Consider the following 18,001-nt stretch of genomic DNA (forward strand, 5'->3'; position numbering starts at 1 on the left):
TCATTACTAACGCTGCGTGGTTCCGAAATCCAAACTGGGACTTAAAACCAGTATAAACTGGGTTTACCAGTACAGACAGACTGTCTGCTGCCCGTGTGAAACACATCGGTCAGCCTGTGATGATTGACAGTTGATCCGGATGATCCGAGCGGCTGAATCGGGCGAGTCAGTCCGTCAGTGTTCGCTTCTTAAAGTGATTCTTTAGGAGGAATCGCTGTAAATGTGGAGGAATGGACTCGGGGTGTGGCCGCTCCGCTCTTCCTCATAGTTTTAGGCGCGCACACGAGTCTGGTCCAGTGCGCGTTCCCGTTGCCGCTATGACTCTAATGATGGGAAGCTCCGAATCTTTTTTTTTCGGCGAACTGATTCTTTCCCAGTGTCTGCTTACATGAATCGAACGATTCGGTTCGTTTCTTTACAGGAACTTGATGATTCCTGAGAGATTCATTCTCAGTGTGTTTCTCCAGGCTGTTAGTTTGTTTGATCTGTGGATTATTTTATTTACAGAAACATTATTCCACATTTTATTTGTAAAGTATTTATGCTTAAAGTAAAAATTGAACTTAAAAAAAAAATACGTAAAGATTGTAGATAGATTTGAAATATCTAAAATATCTTAATAATGACACCAATAATAATCATCATAATAATTATTATTAGTAGTGTTATTGCTGTTTTATTATTGCTACTGTTGCAATTATTATTATTATTATTGCAGTAATGTACTGTTTTGTTTATATACTCATTACTCATATATATTCATTTATTTAATAATATATTGTTTACTTATTATTTGTTAGCTGCTGTATTGATTATTTATTTAAAAATAATAATAATAATATATAATAATATAATAATTCGATAATAATTGCTGTTTACAACTCTCTCCGTGATGAAAGAAGGAATCGTGTTTTTGTTTTCTTAAAAGTTATTAAATTATTTATTAGTTTCTAAAGTTAAATATTATTTTAAAGACGTTATTTTCGTTAAGTTGAGTGAATCGGTTCGGTTGCAGAGAACCGATTCTGAAGCACCGACTCGCTGACTGATTCGGACACCGCGGTTTGAATAGTGACAGAAGCAGCGAGCGAGCGGCCGGAGAGAGCGCGAGCGCGAGCGAGGGGGAGAGAAAGGACCGGCGAGACCGAAACGGCGGCGCGGCGAGGACTGATTGATGATTAAGGTACGAGAGATAACGATTATCGGCCGGTTTAGAAGGGTTCCGCGCTCGTTTCTGATCAGGTTATTGATTTTTGAGGCGCGAGTTTGATGCAGCATCCTGGCGGTGTGGCAGCGGCGGAGAGCCGCGTTAGCAGACGGCAGCTTGTGGGTCGAATTGTCCGTTCCACCTTAAATCGTGCAGCAGTTAGGCGGAGGCGCCCGAGGCGCCTCCGCCTAACTGCTGCACGATTTAAGGTGGAACGGACAATTAAAATTAGAAACCTAATTTCTGTCGCTCGGCACAAACATTTAAAGCGTAATAAGAGAATAATCAGATTATTAGTGAACCTAAACAAATAATGCCTTTAAAATGTGATTTCATGCCCCCCAGAACCGGCGGTCCGTGTCGGGTTGTGGCCGCTGTGCTGGAGGAGGATGTAGCCGCAGCTCCTCCGCTGCTAAACCCAAGAGCCGCATTAACGCCAAACTGAACATCTCGAGCTTTTTAATCCCAGTTAATTAAACCGAGCAGAACCGCCTAATGGACCGAGCTCACTCTGGATGGGGAGAGGAACGGTGATAGAAGAGCGGGGCATCAGCAGCCCCGGGACCCCGGTCCCCCTCAGCGGGCTGCTGCCTCTCAGCATGCGGGGAATGAGGCGCTGTGGCCGGCCCGCTGCAGGCCCGCAGGCCGCCTAGAGCTCCCGCTCCCCGGATCACCCAGCGCGCCGGTACACCGCCTCAGTGGATGGGGGGGGGAAGCCGGGGGGCAGCCGGGGGGGAAGCCGGGGGGGAAGCCGGGGGGAGTGCGGCTTTAGGCCGGGTGGGGTTTCAGACTGGGGTTAAGGGTGGGACTTTTTTATGCACAGGGGTTGGGGAAGTTTTTGCTCCTGGGTTTTGGGGTGGATTTCTTTTACTTTAGGGCCTTTTTGGGGCCTGGGGGTGTTAATATTTCATTTAGTTAGGGTTCAGATTTAAGGAATTATCATTATTATTATTATTAGTTATCTTTATTATTATTAGTAATGTTATCTTTATTATGATTATTATTATCTTGATTATTATTATTATTGTTATCTTGATTATTATTATTAATGTTATCTTTATTATGATTATTATTATCTTGATTATTATTATTATTAGTTATCTTTATTATTATTATTATTATTAATGTTATCTTTATTATTATTATTATCTTGATTATTATTATTATTAATGTTCTTTATTATGATTATTATTATCTTGATTATTATTATTATTATTATTAGTTATCTTTATTATCGTTATTATTATTATTAGTTATCTTTATTATTAGTAGTAGTAATGTTATCTTTATTATGATTATTATTATCTTGATTATTATTATTATTATCATTATTATTATTGTTATCTTGATTATTATTTTACCCTTGGTAATTGACGTACATCCATTCATCCATCCATTTGTCCACCCACCCACTTACCTGCTTGCCCACCCACTCGTCTGCCCACTCCACTCTCCCACCGACCCACTTACCTGCCCACCCTCTCGCCCATCTACTCACATACTCGCCCACCCATTTACTCGCCCACTCCCTCACTTACTAATTTATTTATTCAGTCGTTAATTTGAACCTGGTTTAGTTATATTAATTATGTTTAATTTTTTAAATTTTAAATCACATTTTGTAGGACTTTTATTTTGATATTCGTTTATTAATTCTGTTATGTTTAACTTTGCAGTTGGAGCAATTGAAAAGAATGACTTTTCTTATTTTCTCTTATTTATTATAAATTAAATTATTATATTATTCATGTATTTACTAGCTCACTCTCTCCAGGTGTAATTGCTAAGTTAAATGCTGAGGAGTGAGAGGTGCACATTATTCGTTCACTCACTGACGTCCTAGGAGTTTGGAATAGGGGACTTTTACTTTATGTACTGGCCTGTTTGTATGAGCAGCCCTGTGTATTTGGTGGTGGCTGTTGTGCGACTTCATTCGTTCGTTCGTTCATTTATTCATAATCTCAGACGTGGGTTCAGGGAACGCTGGTTTTGGGGGACTTTTATTTTGTATTTTTAGTAGTTTGAGTTAGTTTGAGTAGCTGGGGAATGTTTATCCACTTGCACTTCGGAGATCCAGGAGAATGTTTCCTGTCTTATTGATAATAATGGTAATATTGATCTTAAGGATTTTTAAAGACTTTTTTAATTTATTTATGTAATTAAAATAATAATAATAATAAATTATATGTATAGATATTTTCTTGTTGTGCTGGTTGACCTGCTGTCTGTTGGGTGGAGGATCTGTGGTGGACGCCGGCCCTCTGGACCTCTAGGTGACCCCGGTCGAGGCCCTCTCTCTGGGTGTGATCCGGTTCTGAGTGCAGGGCTGACAGGCTGAGGCGCTGCAGAGCGCCGGTGTTTAAAGTCCGGCCGGCGGCTCGGAGGCGAGGCGAGCGGATTTGACAGGAATTTATAATCTGTTCAGTCGAGCGGAGCGGCCTAACGGAGGCGCTGCGGCGAGGGCTGGTGTCCATCAACTCGCGGTGTTTACACACTGTCTGTCTGAATTTACAGAGCTGAATATACGGGGCGGGCTGCAGTATGCAAATGAGTCGTTTAACCAATCACAAGGTGATGTGGGCTTCCTGACCAATCGCAGCTCCGTGTGTGTGTGTGTGTTGATGTAATCCAGGTGTATTGATCAGGCTGGTCCCGTCCCGGTGTAGACGGTGAGGTGTAGCTCAGTAAGGCCGTGTTCATCCTATGGTGAGAAGTTGTGTAGTCGTGATGCACAGGATACGCGATCCCGTACAGACGGAGTAATCGGTCAGGAGGCCGGGCTGACGCGGCGTGGGCCGATATATCGGCCGCTGGTGGTTGTTTATGCTAATCATGTGCTGCGGTTGTGAATGGGAGCCTGAGCGTGAGGTCACTAATGCTTCACACCCCTCCTCTAGCCCACGCCTGGCATTAGGCAGCATGGAGCCAATAAAGAGATCTGCTCCAGAGTCCTATTCTATTGGCAGTTCTTCTCTAGGTTGCAGATGACTAGGTGTGAGGTCGCCGATGGGAGGGGTGTGAGGTCGCCGAAGGGGGTGGGGTTAAGCTCGCCGATGGGAGGGGTTTGAGGTCGCCGAAGGGGGTGGGGTTAAGGTCGCCGATTGGAGGGGTGTGAGGTTGCTGAAGGGGGTGGGGCTAAGGTAGCCGATGGGAGGGGTGTGAGGTTGCTGAAGGGGGTGGGGCTAAGGTAGCCGATGGGAGGGGTGTGAGGTAGCCGATGGGAGGGGTGTGAGGTTGCTGAAGGGGGTGGGGCTAAGGTAGCCGATGGGAGGGGTGTGAGGTAGCCGATGGGAGGGGTGTGAGGTTGCTGAAGGGGGTGGGGCTAAGGTAGCCGATGGGAGGGGTGTGAGGTAGCCGATGGGAGGGGTGTGAGGTTGCTGAAGGGGGTGGGGCTAAGGTAGCCGATGGGAGGGGTGTGAGGTAGCCGATGGGAGGGGTGTGAGGTTGCTGAAGGGGGTGGGGCTAAGGTAGCCGATGGGAGGGGTGTGAGGTAGCCGATGGGAGGGGTGTGAGGTAGCCGATGGGAGGGGTGTGAGGTAGCCGATGGGAGGGGTGTGAGGTAGCTGAAGGGGGTGGGGCTAAGGTAGCCGATGGGAGGGGTGTGAGGTAGCCGATGGGAGGGGTGTGAGGTAGCCGATGGGAGGGGTACCCCTCTAGCCCACGCCTGGCATTATTAGGCAGCATGGAGCCAATAGGGTCATGATGTTGGTCTGGTCCAGATGGTCCTAATCTATTGGCAGTACTTCTTCTCTACAGGGTCTAGACAAGCTGTGCAACTCATTAAAGTAGCTGGATGCGCTCTTTAGAAGGGGTGTCCACAAACATTTGGACATGTAGAGTAGCTGCAGTTAGGCGTTGTAGAAGGCTGCTTCTGCTGCCATCACTTTCACAGAGATCCTGCAGAGGGAGGAGTGTGGTGTCTGATGGATGGATGGATGGGTGGAGTGGAGACAGGTGGAGGGGCCTGGTGGATCTGGCTGACATTCTGAAGGAATCGTCTAGGGAGCGATACCTACACCCAGCTACACCCAGGCTTCGCTCTTCTGCAGATGGCGCTGAGGTGACCAGGGAGTTCTTGAAGGAGACTGCAAAAAGCCATAAGCTAATATTAGCTAGCGGTTGCTAATGTAAGCTAACAGTTGCCGTGGTAAGTCTTAAGAGGAAGCTGGCGCAGCTCCAGCGGTCAGGGCGGCTCGGTTTACGTGGCGTGTGGAGACCGCGGTGAGGAACGGCCATGTGCTGATGTCATTCACACACTGCACTCTGCCTTCAGAGAGAGATAAAGTACACTGCATGTCCAAAAGTTTGTGGACACCCCTTCTAATGAATGCATTCAGCTGCTTTAAATTGCACACATTATTGACACAGATGTGCAAATGCACACACAGCTTGTCTAGTCCCTGTAGAGAAGAAGTACTGCCAATAGAATAGGACTCTCTGGAGCAGATCATCATGAGCCTATTATCTCCATGCTGCCTAATACCAGGCGTGGGCTAGAGGGGTATAAAGCCCCCCAGCATTGAGCTGTGGAGCAGTGGAGGACCTGTGTTCTCTGGAATGATGGTGGAGGAGCTCCATCCAGTACTTTTGGATGGGGTGAGTTTGGGAGTTGGGGATGTTGATGAGGTGGGGTGGTGATCATCTTCCAGCATCCTGACCTCACTAACGCTCTGAATGCAATCAAATCCTCACAGCAATGTTCCACCAAAATCTGGTAGAAGGCCTTCTTCCCTGGACAGTGGAGACAGTCACTCCAATAAGCTGGATTTCAGAAGAAACCCAGGAAAAGCAACGAGCAGGTGTCCCAATACTTTTGTCCATGTAATGTAGTGAAGAACACAAGCCTTTTTTGGAAGTCAGATTTAATAGAGAAGCGCTGAAAGGTGATTGATGTTGGCATGTGTTTTACACACACACACACACACACACACAGACAGAGACAGACAGACACACACACACACAGACACACACACACACACACTTTCACTTTCATTCCAGCGCCTTTTGTTGTTTGTTAAACCAGCTGCTAGACTGCTGTAGGCTGAGTGGGTGGGGCGTATACTGCTGCAGGCTGAGTGGGCGGGGCTAGACTGCTGTAAGCTGGATGGGTGGGGTTAGACTGTTGTAGGCTGGATGGGTGGGGCGTATACTGCCGCAGACTGAGTGGGTGGGGCTAGACTGCTGTAGGCTGGATGGGTGGGGCGTATACTGCTGCAGGCCGAGTGGGCGGGGCTAGACTGCTGTAGTCTGAGTGGGCGGGGCTGTGAGCTGTTTGTTGAACTGGGCTGTTTGATGTTAATGCTCTCTTTGTTGAGGTAAGTGGATTTGTTCCCGTGGCGATGTGGAGCTGTTTTATCTGGATTTCCCTCGAGAGCGCCGTTATGATTAATGTGACTTACTTTAGTGACTATTTTTACCCCGGCTCTAATTAGACCAGCTTTACTCCTCTATCCTCCCTCCGTTTCCACTCTGTGTCACAAATATCCCATAATAACCTCTAATAATCGCAGCAAATGATTATTAATGAAATGTGTGTAAATCAGCGCCGCCATCGCGCTCATAAAACCAGCCAGAGAAATAGAGCGGAAAATTCATTTCTACTGTAGTCGGAGTTCAGCCGCTACAGCGCGCGCTCTGATTGGCTGACAGTGATGTCATTGTGTTCATTAGGTCTGATTTGTATTTTAATTTAGTCAAATTAGGATTTTCTGTTGATCAGAACCTCTGTCTGAATTTAATGAGAAATCAGTCAAACCTGCTTTTACAGTTTAATATTAAAACGAGGTTCATTTATAAAATGTTATAAAATTAAATGAGTATGAAATTAATATTTATATATATTAAGTATCTGCGTTTTAGTCCGTGAGGGCTTCTGATGCTGCCCCGTCTGATTAGTCTGGATTTTAATGAATCAGATTTTTCAGCACTTTTAGTTTTTTCTGTAAAGTGTTGTTTTAGTGTTTATTTATTATGATTAATATCACTACTAATTATTATTAATGTTTTATTATTATTTATATTATTATTCACCCCAACAGGACTGGAGCTCAGGATTCCCAGATCAGTCTGGGATTGATGTATGACCTTAGTGTTCCTGAGATAGACGTTGTGTGAGTGTGTGTGTTGGAGTGTGTGTTGGAGTGTGTGCACCTGGCAGCCGTCCATCATGGGGAGACAGACCCCCCGACTCAGCGGAGGGTAGGTGGTGTTTGAAAGTGGAGAGCGACCGTCTGTCCTTTTATACATTAATATATACATACACACACACACCAATGAGCCAAAACATTATAACCACATATCTCAGATAAAGTGTAGATGCTGGCGTGCCGGAGCTGTAACGCTCCGGGTTCTCGTAGACGTGTTGGATGAGGAAACATTAGCAGCGCCAGGCTGGCCAGACTATTTGGTTGGCGGGTGGGGTCCCAGCTGCCGTCTCAGTACGGTGTAATCAGTCCTGTGTAACTGGACTAATTGCAGCAGATTTTGAATATTAAAATCATCTCGAGAAATATTGAGTACCAGGAACATGTCTGTAAATATTGTGACATCATTACCGTATCGCCCCGCCCTAATTCCAGGCTGTTACTTTCCCAGTCGGCTGTTCTGTAAAGACGGGCTTTTAGAAAGAAAGGACTTTTATTTTGACATTTATTTATAAATCTGCACATCTGTGTCATCACTTTACCAGTTCTTAAAAAATCTGTCCTTTATTGATGTATATGTAAAAATATATATATATTAAAATTTTAATGATCTGGTTCTAAAAGCAGGTTCTAGAGCCGAACTCTTCTCAGAACTCTGGTAGAACCGTGTCTCAGGCATCAGGCGGTGTTGCTGTGTGTACGGTACGCTGAATCACCGAACGGGCAGTGTAGGCTGGGCAGTATCTGGATGAGCTGGAGTGAACGGCAGTGTCTTTGCTATGGTAACGGCGGGAAAAGTTCGCCTTGCGCGTCCCTCCCGTTTTTGGGGGAGTAACATGCAGTAATAAACCAATCAGCGTGTCTCTCGCCGATCCCTTTAAGAGCCAGGGGCGGTCTGACTGACCTCGGCGGGTTGATATATCAGTGGTGTAAAGCGTGGGTGGGTGGAGACTGTTGGCGGGGTGGAAGGTCGGACCCTAACTGTCGTCGGTGGGACGTTTGGACGTGTCTTCAGTAAGGGACGACCTGCAGCTTGGTCGTGTCCTTGCAGGTCTCAGGCGTATCTGCTGCTGGCATCTCAGTCTGAGCTCTGTTGTGGAGAACTTCAGGAATGTGATCCTGTGTTGGGAGGAGGGGGAGGGGCGGGGTGGGGGGTCTGAGCCGGTGGGCGGGTACCGGTGGGCGGGTACTGGAGGGCGGGTACTGGAGGGCGGGTACCGGAGGATGTTGGGTAACATGGTTTGGGAACTGATGATGTTCCTTTAGGCACTTGGGCTGTAATCAGTGCGCCATCAGACCAGCGCTAACACGAACGCTGAGCCGCTAGTCCTCCACCCGAGCAGTTCAGTGGAGAGCAGAGCCCTGCAGAGCGGCTCAGGGAGGCGGATCAGGGCGCGGGGTCTCCCCCTGTTGGGGCGCGGGGTCTCCCCGTGTTGGGGCGTGGGGTCTCCCCCTGTTGGGGCGCGGGGTTTCCCCCTGTTAAAAGTCTAATAAACTATGTGGCTCACTCTGATAGCTAGCTGTGGCTCACTCTGATAGCTAGCTGTGGCTCACTCTGATAGCTAGCTGTGGCTAACTCTGATAGCTAGCTGTGGCTAACTCTGATAGCTAGCTGTGGCTAACTCTGATGGCTAGCTGTGGCTAACTCTGATGGCTAGCTGTGGCTAACTCTGATGGCTAGCTGTGGCTCACTCTGATGGCTAGGTGTGGCTCACTCTGATAGCTAGCTGTGGCTAACTCTGATGGCTAGCTGTGGCTCACTCTGATAGCTAGCTGTGGCTAACTCTGATAGCTAGCTGTGGCTAACTCTGATAGCTAGCTGTGGCTAACTCTGATAGCTAGCTGTGGCTCACTCTGATAGCTAGCTGTGGCTCACTCTGATAGCTAGCTGTGGCTCACTCTGATAGCTAGCTGTGGCTAACTCTGATAGCTAGCTGTGGCTAACTCTGATAGCTAGCTGTGGCTCACTCTGATAGCTAGCTGTGGCTCACTCTGATAGCTAGCTGTGGCTCACTCTGATAGCTAGCTGTGGCTCACTCTGATAGCTAGCTGTGGCTAACTCTGATAGCTAGCTGTGGCTAACTCTGATAGCTAGCTGTGGCTCACTCTGATAGCTAGCTGTGGCTCACTCTGATAGCTAGCTGTGGCTCACTCTGATAGCTAGCTGTGGCTCACTCTGATAGCTAGCTGTGGCTAACTCTGATAGCTAGCTGTGGCTAACTCTGATGGCTAGCTGTGGCTCACTCTGATGGCTAGCTGTGGCTCACTCTGATAGCTAGCTGTGGCTAACTCTGATGGCTAGCTGTGGCTCACTCTGATAGCTAGCTGTGGCTCACTCTGATGGCTAGCTGTGGCTAACTCTGATGGCTAGCTGTGGCTAACTCTGATAGCTAGGTGTGGCCAACTCTGATGGCTAGCTGTGGCCAACTCTGATAGCTAGGTGTGGCCAACTCTGATGGCTAGCTGTGGCTAACTCTGATGGCTAGCTGTGGCCAACTCTGATGGCTAGCTGTGGCTAACTCTGATGGCTAGCTGTGGCTAACTCTGATAGCTAGGTGTGGCCAACTCTGATGGCTAGCTGTGGCTAACTCTGATGGCTAGCTGTGGCTAACTCTGATGGCTAGCTGTGGCTAACTCTGATGGCTAGCTGTGGCTAACTCTGATGGCTAGCTGTGGCTAACTCTGATGGCTAGCTGTGGCTAACTCGGATGGCTAGCTGTGGCTAACTCTGATGGCTAGCTGTGGCTAACTCTGATGGCTAGCTGTGGCTAACTCTGATAGCTGGGGTGAGCTCTGATGGCTGGGGTGAGCTCTGATGGCTGGGGTGAGCTCTGATAGCTGGGGTGAGCTCTGATGGCTGGGGTGAGCTCTGATGGCTGGGGTGAGCTCTGATAGCTGGGGTGAGCTCTGATGGCTGGGGTGAGCTCTGATGGCTGGGGTGAGCTCTGATGGCTGGGGTGAGCTCTGATGGCTGGGGTGAGCTCTGATAGCTGGGGTGAGCTCTGATGGCTGGGGTGAGCTCTGATGGCTGGGGTGAGCTCTGATGGCTGGGGTGAGCTCTGATAGCTGGGGTGAGCTCTGATGGCTGGGGTGAGCTCTGATGGCTGGGGTGAGCTCTGATAGCTGGGGTGAGCTCTGATGGCTGGGGTGAGCTCTGATGGCTGGGGTGAGCTCTGATGGCTGGGGTGAGCTCTGATAGCTGGGGTGAGCTCTGATGGCTGGGGTGAGCTCTGATAGCTGGGGTGAGCTCTGATGACTGGGGTGAGCTCTGATGACTGACAGCAGCTAGAATTTCATTCATGAATGTTTTTACTGATAAGAGGTTTTTGAATTTCACCACAGCGACGCTCTGATCGCCTGTGTTAAAGGAAGTGGTACCGAGGTGTGTGTGTATATGTGTGTATATGTGTGTGTGTGTGTGTGAGTGTGTGTGTGTGTGTGTGTGTGTGTGTGTGAGAGTGTGTGAGAGTGTGTGAGTGAGTGTGTGTGATGGGTGAGTGAGTGTGTGTGTGATGGGTGAGTGAGTGTGTGTGTGTGTGGGTGTGTGTGTGTGTGTGTGTGGGTGTGTGTTGGGTGAGTGTGTGTTGGGTGAGTGTGTGATGGGTGAGTGTGTGTGTGATGGGTGAGTGTGTGTGTGATGGGTGAGTGTGTGTGTGAGAGTGTGTGAGAGTGTGTGTGAGTGTGTGTGTGATGGGTGAGTGTGAGTGTGTGTGTGATTAGTGTGTGTGTGTGTGGGTGATGGGTGTGTGTGGGTGATGGGTGAGTGTGTGATGGGTGATGGGTGTGTGTGGGTGATGGGTGAGTGTGTGATGGGTGAGTGTGTGTGTGTGAGTGTGTGATGGGTGAGTGTGTGTGTGTGTGTGATGGGTGAGTGTGTGTGTGAGAGTGTGTGAGAGTGTGTGAGAGTGTGATGGGTGAGTGTGTGTGTGTGATGGGTGAGTGTGTGAGTGTGTGTGTGATTAGTGTGTGTGTGTGTGTGTGATGGGTGAGGTTCCTTTGAAGCTGTTTGAGGACTGAAGGGTGGCTGTGCTGGAATGTGGCTCAGCAGGCTGTCTGCTAGCCGTTCCTTTGTTAGTGACCTCAGAATGACCGCTGTTCCTCGGTACCTGGTTTGAGTGTCTGCAGTCCAGCAGCTGAGGCCAGCTCTCAGACCCGGGTTAGTCTTATGGTTTTACCCCAATATCTTAAAAACATTACGAGACTTTGCAGAAGGTCGGGTCTCAGTCGAGGTCCAGACTTATGGTGGTAGTTAAGGTAGTTATGGTAGTGATGGTGGGGATGGTAGTAATGATTGTGATGGTGGTAGTGATGGTGGTAGTGATGGTGGTGGTGGTGGTGATGGTGGTGGTGATGGTGGTGGTGGTGGTGGTAGTGATGGTAGTAATGATTGTGGTGATGATGGTGGTAGTGATGGTGGTAGTGGTGGTAGTGATGGTGGTAGTGATGGTGGTGATGGCGGTAGTGATGGTGGTGATGGCGGTAGTGATGGTAGTGATGGCGGTAGTGATGGCGGTAGTGATGGCGGTAGTGATGGTGGTGGTGGTAGTGATGATGGTAGTGATGGTGGTGATGGCGGTAGTGATGGTGGTGATGGTAGTGATGATGGTAGTGATGGCGGTAGTGATGGTGGTGGTGGTAGTGATGATGGTAGTGATGGCGGTAGTGATGGTGGTGGTGGTAGTGATGGTGGTAGTGATGGTAATATTAGTAGTCGTAAGATAGTAATAATGGTAAAAATGATATTAATAGTAATACTGATAGTAACAGCAGTGATGGTGAGTCAGTGAATGAGATCAATAAACATAACAGTAATAACAGTAATAACAGTGGTAGTGATGGTGATATAACAGTGGCAGTGATGGTGATATAACAGTGGTAGTGATGGTGATATAACAGTGGTAGTGATGGTGATATAGCAGTGGTAGTGATGGTGATATAGCAGTGGTAGTGATGGTGATATAGCAGTGGCAGTGATGGTGATATAACAGTGGCAGTGATGGTGATATAACAGTGGCAGTGATGGTGATATAGCAGTGGCAGTGATGGTGATATAGCAGTGGCAGTGATGGTGATATAACAGTGGCAGTGATGGTGATATAGCAGTGGCAGTGATGGTGATATAGCAGTGGCAGTGATGGTGATATAGCAGTGGCAGTGATGGTGATATAACAGTGGCAGTGATGGTGATATAGCAGTGGCAGTGATGGTGATATAGCAGTGGCAGTGATGGTGAAATAGCAGTGGCAGTGATGGTGATATAGCAGTGGCAGTGATGGTGATATAGCAGTGGCAGTGATGGTGATATAGCAGTGGCAGTGATGGTGATATAGCAGTGGCAGTGATGGTGATATAACAGTAGTAACAGTAGTATTATTAATGATAGTAGTAACAGAGTTAACAGTAAAAGTAGTGAAATGTTATTAAAGAAGCACACTCTCACCCCGAACCCCACACCCCACCTACACCACACCCCACCTACACCACTCTGAGAATTTTGGGGGGTGGGTGGAGTTTCCCTGTGAGGGTGTCGGGTTCAGGTCTGAGTTAATGGAAACGAGACGGGGTTGAAACTCAGTAAACAGACGCCTTTGTCAAACATGCAGCCGACTGAGCGTTAATTAGGTTACCTAGCGCACACACACACACACACACACACACACACCTGCAGAGTAGAGTAGAGCCAGCAAGTTCTGAGTGTGTAACTGCAGAGCTTTCACCACACACACACACACACACAGGCCAAACCCTGTTTCCTGTGTGATGGCTCTCTGATGTAGATGCTTCCTGTGAGCTGGTCATTACTCACTCCTGGGTGGAGGATGTTTATCCTCTGAGAGCCAGCAGTGCTCAGACCTCAGCTCTGAGATCACCTCCCGAGTGCTGTAGTCCAGACCAGGAGCGGGCTGCAGCTGAGTCTGAGTCGAGGTCAGACTGTGTAGTAGTAGATTCCAAGTCAAGGCTGAGAACAAGGACACGGAGTCTGAGTCAAGAGTAAGACTTTGTAGAAAGTTGAGTCAGAGGCCAGATCACAACTTGGCAGAAGGTCAAAACGGAGTCAATGTTAAGACTTTGTAGAAGGTCGAGCCTGAGTAGAGGTCGAGACTTTGTAGAAGGTCTGACTCGAGGTTGAGACTTTGTAGAAGGTCTGAGTCTGGGTCGAGACTTTGTAGAAGGTCTGAGTCTGGGTCGAGACTTTGTAGAAGGTCGAGCCTGAGTAGAGGTCGAGACTTTGTAGAAGGTCTGACTCGAGGTTGAGACTTTGTAGAAGGTCTGAGTCTGGGTCGAGACTTTGTAGAAGGTCTGAGTCTGGGTCGAGACTTTGTAGAAGGTCTGAGTCTGGGTCGAGACTTTGTAGAAGGTCTGAGTCTGGGTCGAGACTTTAAAGAAGGTCTGAGTCTGGGTCGAGACTTTGTAGAAGGTCTGAGTCTGGGTCGAGACTTTGAAGAAGGTCTGAGTCTATTCTGAGACTTTGTAGAAGGTCGAGCCTGAGTAGAGGTCGAGACTTTGTAGAAGGTCTGGGTCAAGACTTTGTAGAAGGCCTGAGTCTGGGTCGAGACTTTAAAGAAGGTCTGAGTCTGGGTCGAGACTTTGAAGAAGGTCTGAGTCTGGGTCGAGACTTTGAAGAAGGTCTGAGTCTAGTCTGAGACTTTGTAGAAGGTCTGAGTCTAGTCTGAGACTTTGTAGAAGGTCGAGCCTGAGTAGAGGTCGAGACTTTGTAGAAGGTCTGGGTCGAGACTTTGAAGAAGGTCTGAGTCTAGTCTGAGACTTTGTAGAAGGTCTGAGTCTAGTCTGAGACTTTGTAGAAGGTAGGGTCTGAGTCAGGACTGAGATCAGGGCTGTTGGCACCAATACTTTAAAGTGTTTAATTGTTCTTAGCTTCTGTAACGAGACTGGTCCTGTTATTGTGTTTGTTACATGTCTGCCAAACCCTGAGATACTTAAACACATAAATAAATAAATAAATAAATAAATAAGTGCGCAGTGTAGAAAGTATTGAATTGAACGGATATGATCAGTACGGGACTGTGGGGAGGGGGTGTTGGTGAATACCGGCTGTTTGGGTGAACGTGGCCTTCTTGCCGTACGCGCTGTCCCTGATCTTCTGTCTGAAGCAGATTCCTGCTGTTAGTTTTCTGTGTTGATAAACTGTGTGATTAGAACCGAGACTCTGACTCTCGGGTGAACCCCCCCCCCCCCCCCGCCCGCATCCCGTATCTACTGTATACACACTTTTAAAAATAGCTGTCTCTGCTGAAGCGTCCTGCAGACGCGGAGCTTGACGGGTGAAGTTTGGTACTTCAGGGAAACTTTCAGTTCTCTGTGTTTTCAGTTCAGCGCTGAGCTAAACCACTACTGTGTGGCTTTCTGCCAGCGCTGATGGCAGATGGCGTTCAGGCAGGTACAAGGAAGTGGAGCTGCAGGCCTGAGCATTCGTTTACTCAAATATCAGATTCTCAGATATCAGATTTCTCGAAACCCATTGAGTAAATTTCTTCCATTGTTGGGGCGGACGGTGTCTGTATCTGTTGTTTCGGGTAATTCAGTGGTTTATCTTTGGTTTTATTGGGAGTGTTTGAGTCCAGCTGATATCTGGAACACCAAGAGAACCCGCGTGACCGGAACCGGACATCTCATAGGATTAAAAGAGAGGCAAATCAGAACCCTTGGATCAGACTCTGAAGCCCACATGCCTGCAGGGTGGGATCTTCTGGCACGCAGAATTCCCTCCTGCAGGGAGCGGACGCTGCAGAGCGGGGGTGAGTCAGATCTGGGTGTGCTGTGGAGGGGATCATCTCCGTCACAGGCCTGGATTTGCCTCACTGTTCGGAGTGAGAGGGGAACGTGTTCAGATCAGATCAGACTCTGGAGTGGTGGAGCCCCGTTCTACTCCTTCGTGAAGGAGTGATCAGAAGAAAACCTCTGAGGCTTTTAAAGGAACGTCTAAATAAGACTGATGCATTTAGAGGACGGGTTCTGTGGGCTGAGGAACTTTCACTGGTCGAGAGAAGAATGGGTTCAGTTCAACACCAGCAAATTCTGAAACATCTCAAACATCTCCCCATCTGTAAAAACAGAAACGAGGAGGAGCTTCTACAGCAGGATAATGATCCTAAACCCACCTTAACGTACACAGTGGACGACCTCAAGAGGAGCAAGCTGAAGCTTTTGTCCATGTTGTACATCGTCCCTCAGCCTAAATGTCATCGAACATCTGTGGATGTTGCAGGACGACCCAAGAACCTCACAGAACCTCGTAGAACTAGAACCTTCTGCAGGACGAATGGGTGAAGATCTGAAAGAAGTTACAAGCTGTGAAACTCGCTAAAGGAAAGCTTACTAAGTGCTGCCCATGCAGGGTACCCAAACTTATGCTTTGGACTCTTCTCCTTTCGTGTTATTTTGGAGATCAGATCATCTGCTCCTCGCTTCGGTTGAACTCACAACACGAACTGGCAATGAAATATCATTAATATATACATTACATTCCCAAAAGTATTCGCTCGCCTGCTTTCGCCTTCCCATTCTTAATCTGTAGGGTTTAATACGAGGTCGGGCCACCCTTTGCAGCTACCGGGGTCGTCCCCAAACTGTTCCCCCAAAGTTGGGAGCATAAAAGTGACCAAAATCTCTCGGCCTGCTGAAGCATTAAGAGTTCCTGTCACTGGAACTAAGGGGCCGAACCCGTCTCCTGAATAACAACCCACACCATGATCCCCCCTCCTCCAAACTTTACACTCGGCACAATGCAGTCAGACAAGTACCCTTGTTCTCCTAGCACCCGCCAAAGCTAGACTCGTCCATCGGATTGCCAGACGGAGAAGCGTGATTGGTCAAGTCCAGAGAACTTGTCTCCACTGCTGACATTTCATGACAGGACTTGTTGCACAGGTGGCGTCCTATCACGGTACCAGGCTGGAATTCACCGAGCTCAGTCCAGTGTACAGTGGGGGTACAGCCTCATCCTGATTCCCGCTTCAGTAAACACTGTATACTTCAGCCGGGCCGGTCCTGACGCAGGTCCACGCTTTGTTTACCAACACCGTGTGAATTCCACCGGGCCGAGCGGGTCGTGTTGCGCGCTTCTGAGAACGGAGGCGGGAACGCGCTCTGCCGCTCGGCGGGTTGGGTTTCTGATCACTGTTTAATGTAATTTGCCAGCGGAGCTCCTGACGTCAGGCCTCTCGCGGTGTCCTCACACACCCGGAGGAGCCGGGCTTATCTGCCCCCGGCATCACCCCTCATACCCCGAGACGCCGTGCGCTGGTGCTGGTCCTCGTATTGGGCTGAAATAATATCCTGGAGTTGATTTACAGTTGGAGCTGAATTATTTACCTTTCATTTTAAAAGCCTCGCGCACTCCCCCCGGAGACTCTCGCGCACTCCCCCCGGAGACTCTCGCGCACTCCCTTTAGAGTTCAGCCCAGAGCGTTCAGGACTGGGTTCTCCAGAACCAGGGTTGGGACTCTGGATCGGTCGCTCTGGGAGGAAGCCTGGGGTTGTTCCAGGGGGTGTCCGTGCTGGAGCCCACATGCCTGCAGGGTGGGATCTTCTGGCACGCAGAATTCCCTCCTGCAGGGAGCGGACGCTGCAGAGCGGGGGTGAGTCAGATCTGGGTGTGCTGTGGAGGGGATCATCTCCGTCACAGGCCTGGATTTGCCTCACTGTTCGGAGTGAGAGGGGAACGTGTTCAGTTCCAGGATCAAGCACTCGAGATGCCCTGACCAGAGTATAGCAATCACTTAGAGTGACGTAGCATATGGAAAGCAACCATGGAACAGCATAGCAACCACCTGGGGTCCCATAGTAACCATCTTCACATAATAACCACCTAGGAAACTGACTAACTGAAATCAACTGTTTTGATCCCATCTCTGATTTCCATATCAACCACATGGAGGAACATAGCAACCGATTAGCATCAGCAGTGCAACTACCCATCAAATTCCTAACAACCAATTGCAGAGCATAGCAACCACCTTGGAGGTGTTCTCCAGACCTTCAGAGCCTCTGTCTCTAGGCTTGCTTTGCCTTTCAGGCCGGCGTATGAGCAGCTGGGTCTTTTAGCATTAGTTAGCTTCACCTTCCCCAACCACACCTAACGAGCCTGTTAAACGAAACCAGCCAATTAAGGCCTAACGAGCTCAGCCCCCCCCCCCCTCTCTCTCTCTCTCTCTCTCTCTCTCTCTCTCTCTCTCTATCATTTTTACTGTACTCCCTCACATCACAACATGGAATGTGCAAAGCCTGTGACCTGAGAGGAATTCAAGTGTGTGTGTGTGTGTGTGTGTGTGTGTGTGTGTGTAGGAATGTGTATGTGTGTGTGTGTGTGTGTGTGTGTGGGAATGTGTACGTGTGTGTGTACGTGTGTGTGTGTGTGTGTGTGTGTGTGTGTGTGTAATGCTGTTCCACTTTCAGAAGTGTGTTCGCTGGGAGGCAGTAATCCTCTCCTCTGTCCTTTTGTCCTCTCTCTTTCTTCTCTCTCTCTTTGATCTCTCTCTCTCTCTGGTCTCCACCCCTCAGTGGAATGTGTGTGGAGGTGTGGAGGGGGTTTAGGGGCCGGTGACGGAGGGTCTTCATTAAGGTGTTTATAAAGCAACACTGTTTAAGAACAGCTCAGGTCACAGTCTGAGGTCCCCTCCTCCATTTCCAC

General features: G+C 48.6%; 1 protein-coding gene across 1 annotated transcript in view; it reads left to right on the forward strand.

The window, feature by feature from the left end:
• The first annotated feature begins 1,089 nt into the window (after positions 1-1,089).
• The window catches only part of LOC140550226 (fatty acyl-CoA reductase 1), a 54,379-nt gene continuing 37,467 nt past the window's right edge, over positions 1,090-18,001 (forward strand). Inside the window, exon 1 of the mRNA XM_072674063.1 lies at positions 1,090-1,183. The gene's annotated coding sequence lies outside the window, so the exon portion shown is untranslated. The remainder of the gene's footprint in view (positions 1,184-18,001) is intronic.

The sequence above is a fragment of the Salminus brasiliensis genome, chromosome 2 (genome assembly GCF_030463535.1).
Source record: "Salminus brasiliensis chromosome 2, fSalBra1.hap2, whole genome shotgun sequence".
Taxonomy (NCBI): Eukaryota; Metazoa; Chordata; class Actinopteri; order Characiformes; family Bryconidae; genus Salminus; species Salminus brasiliensis.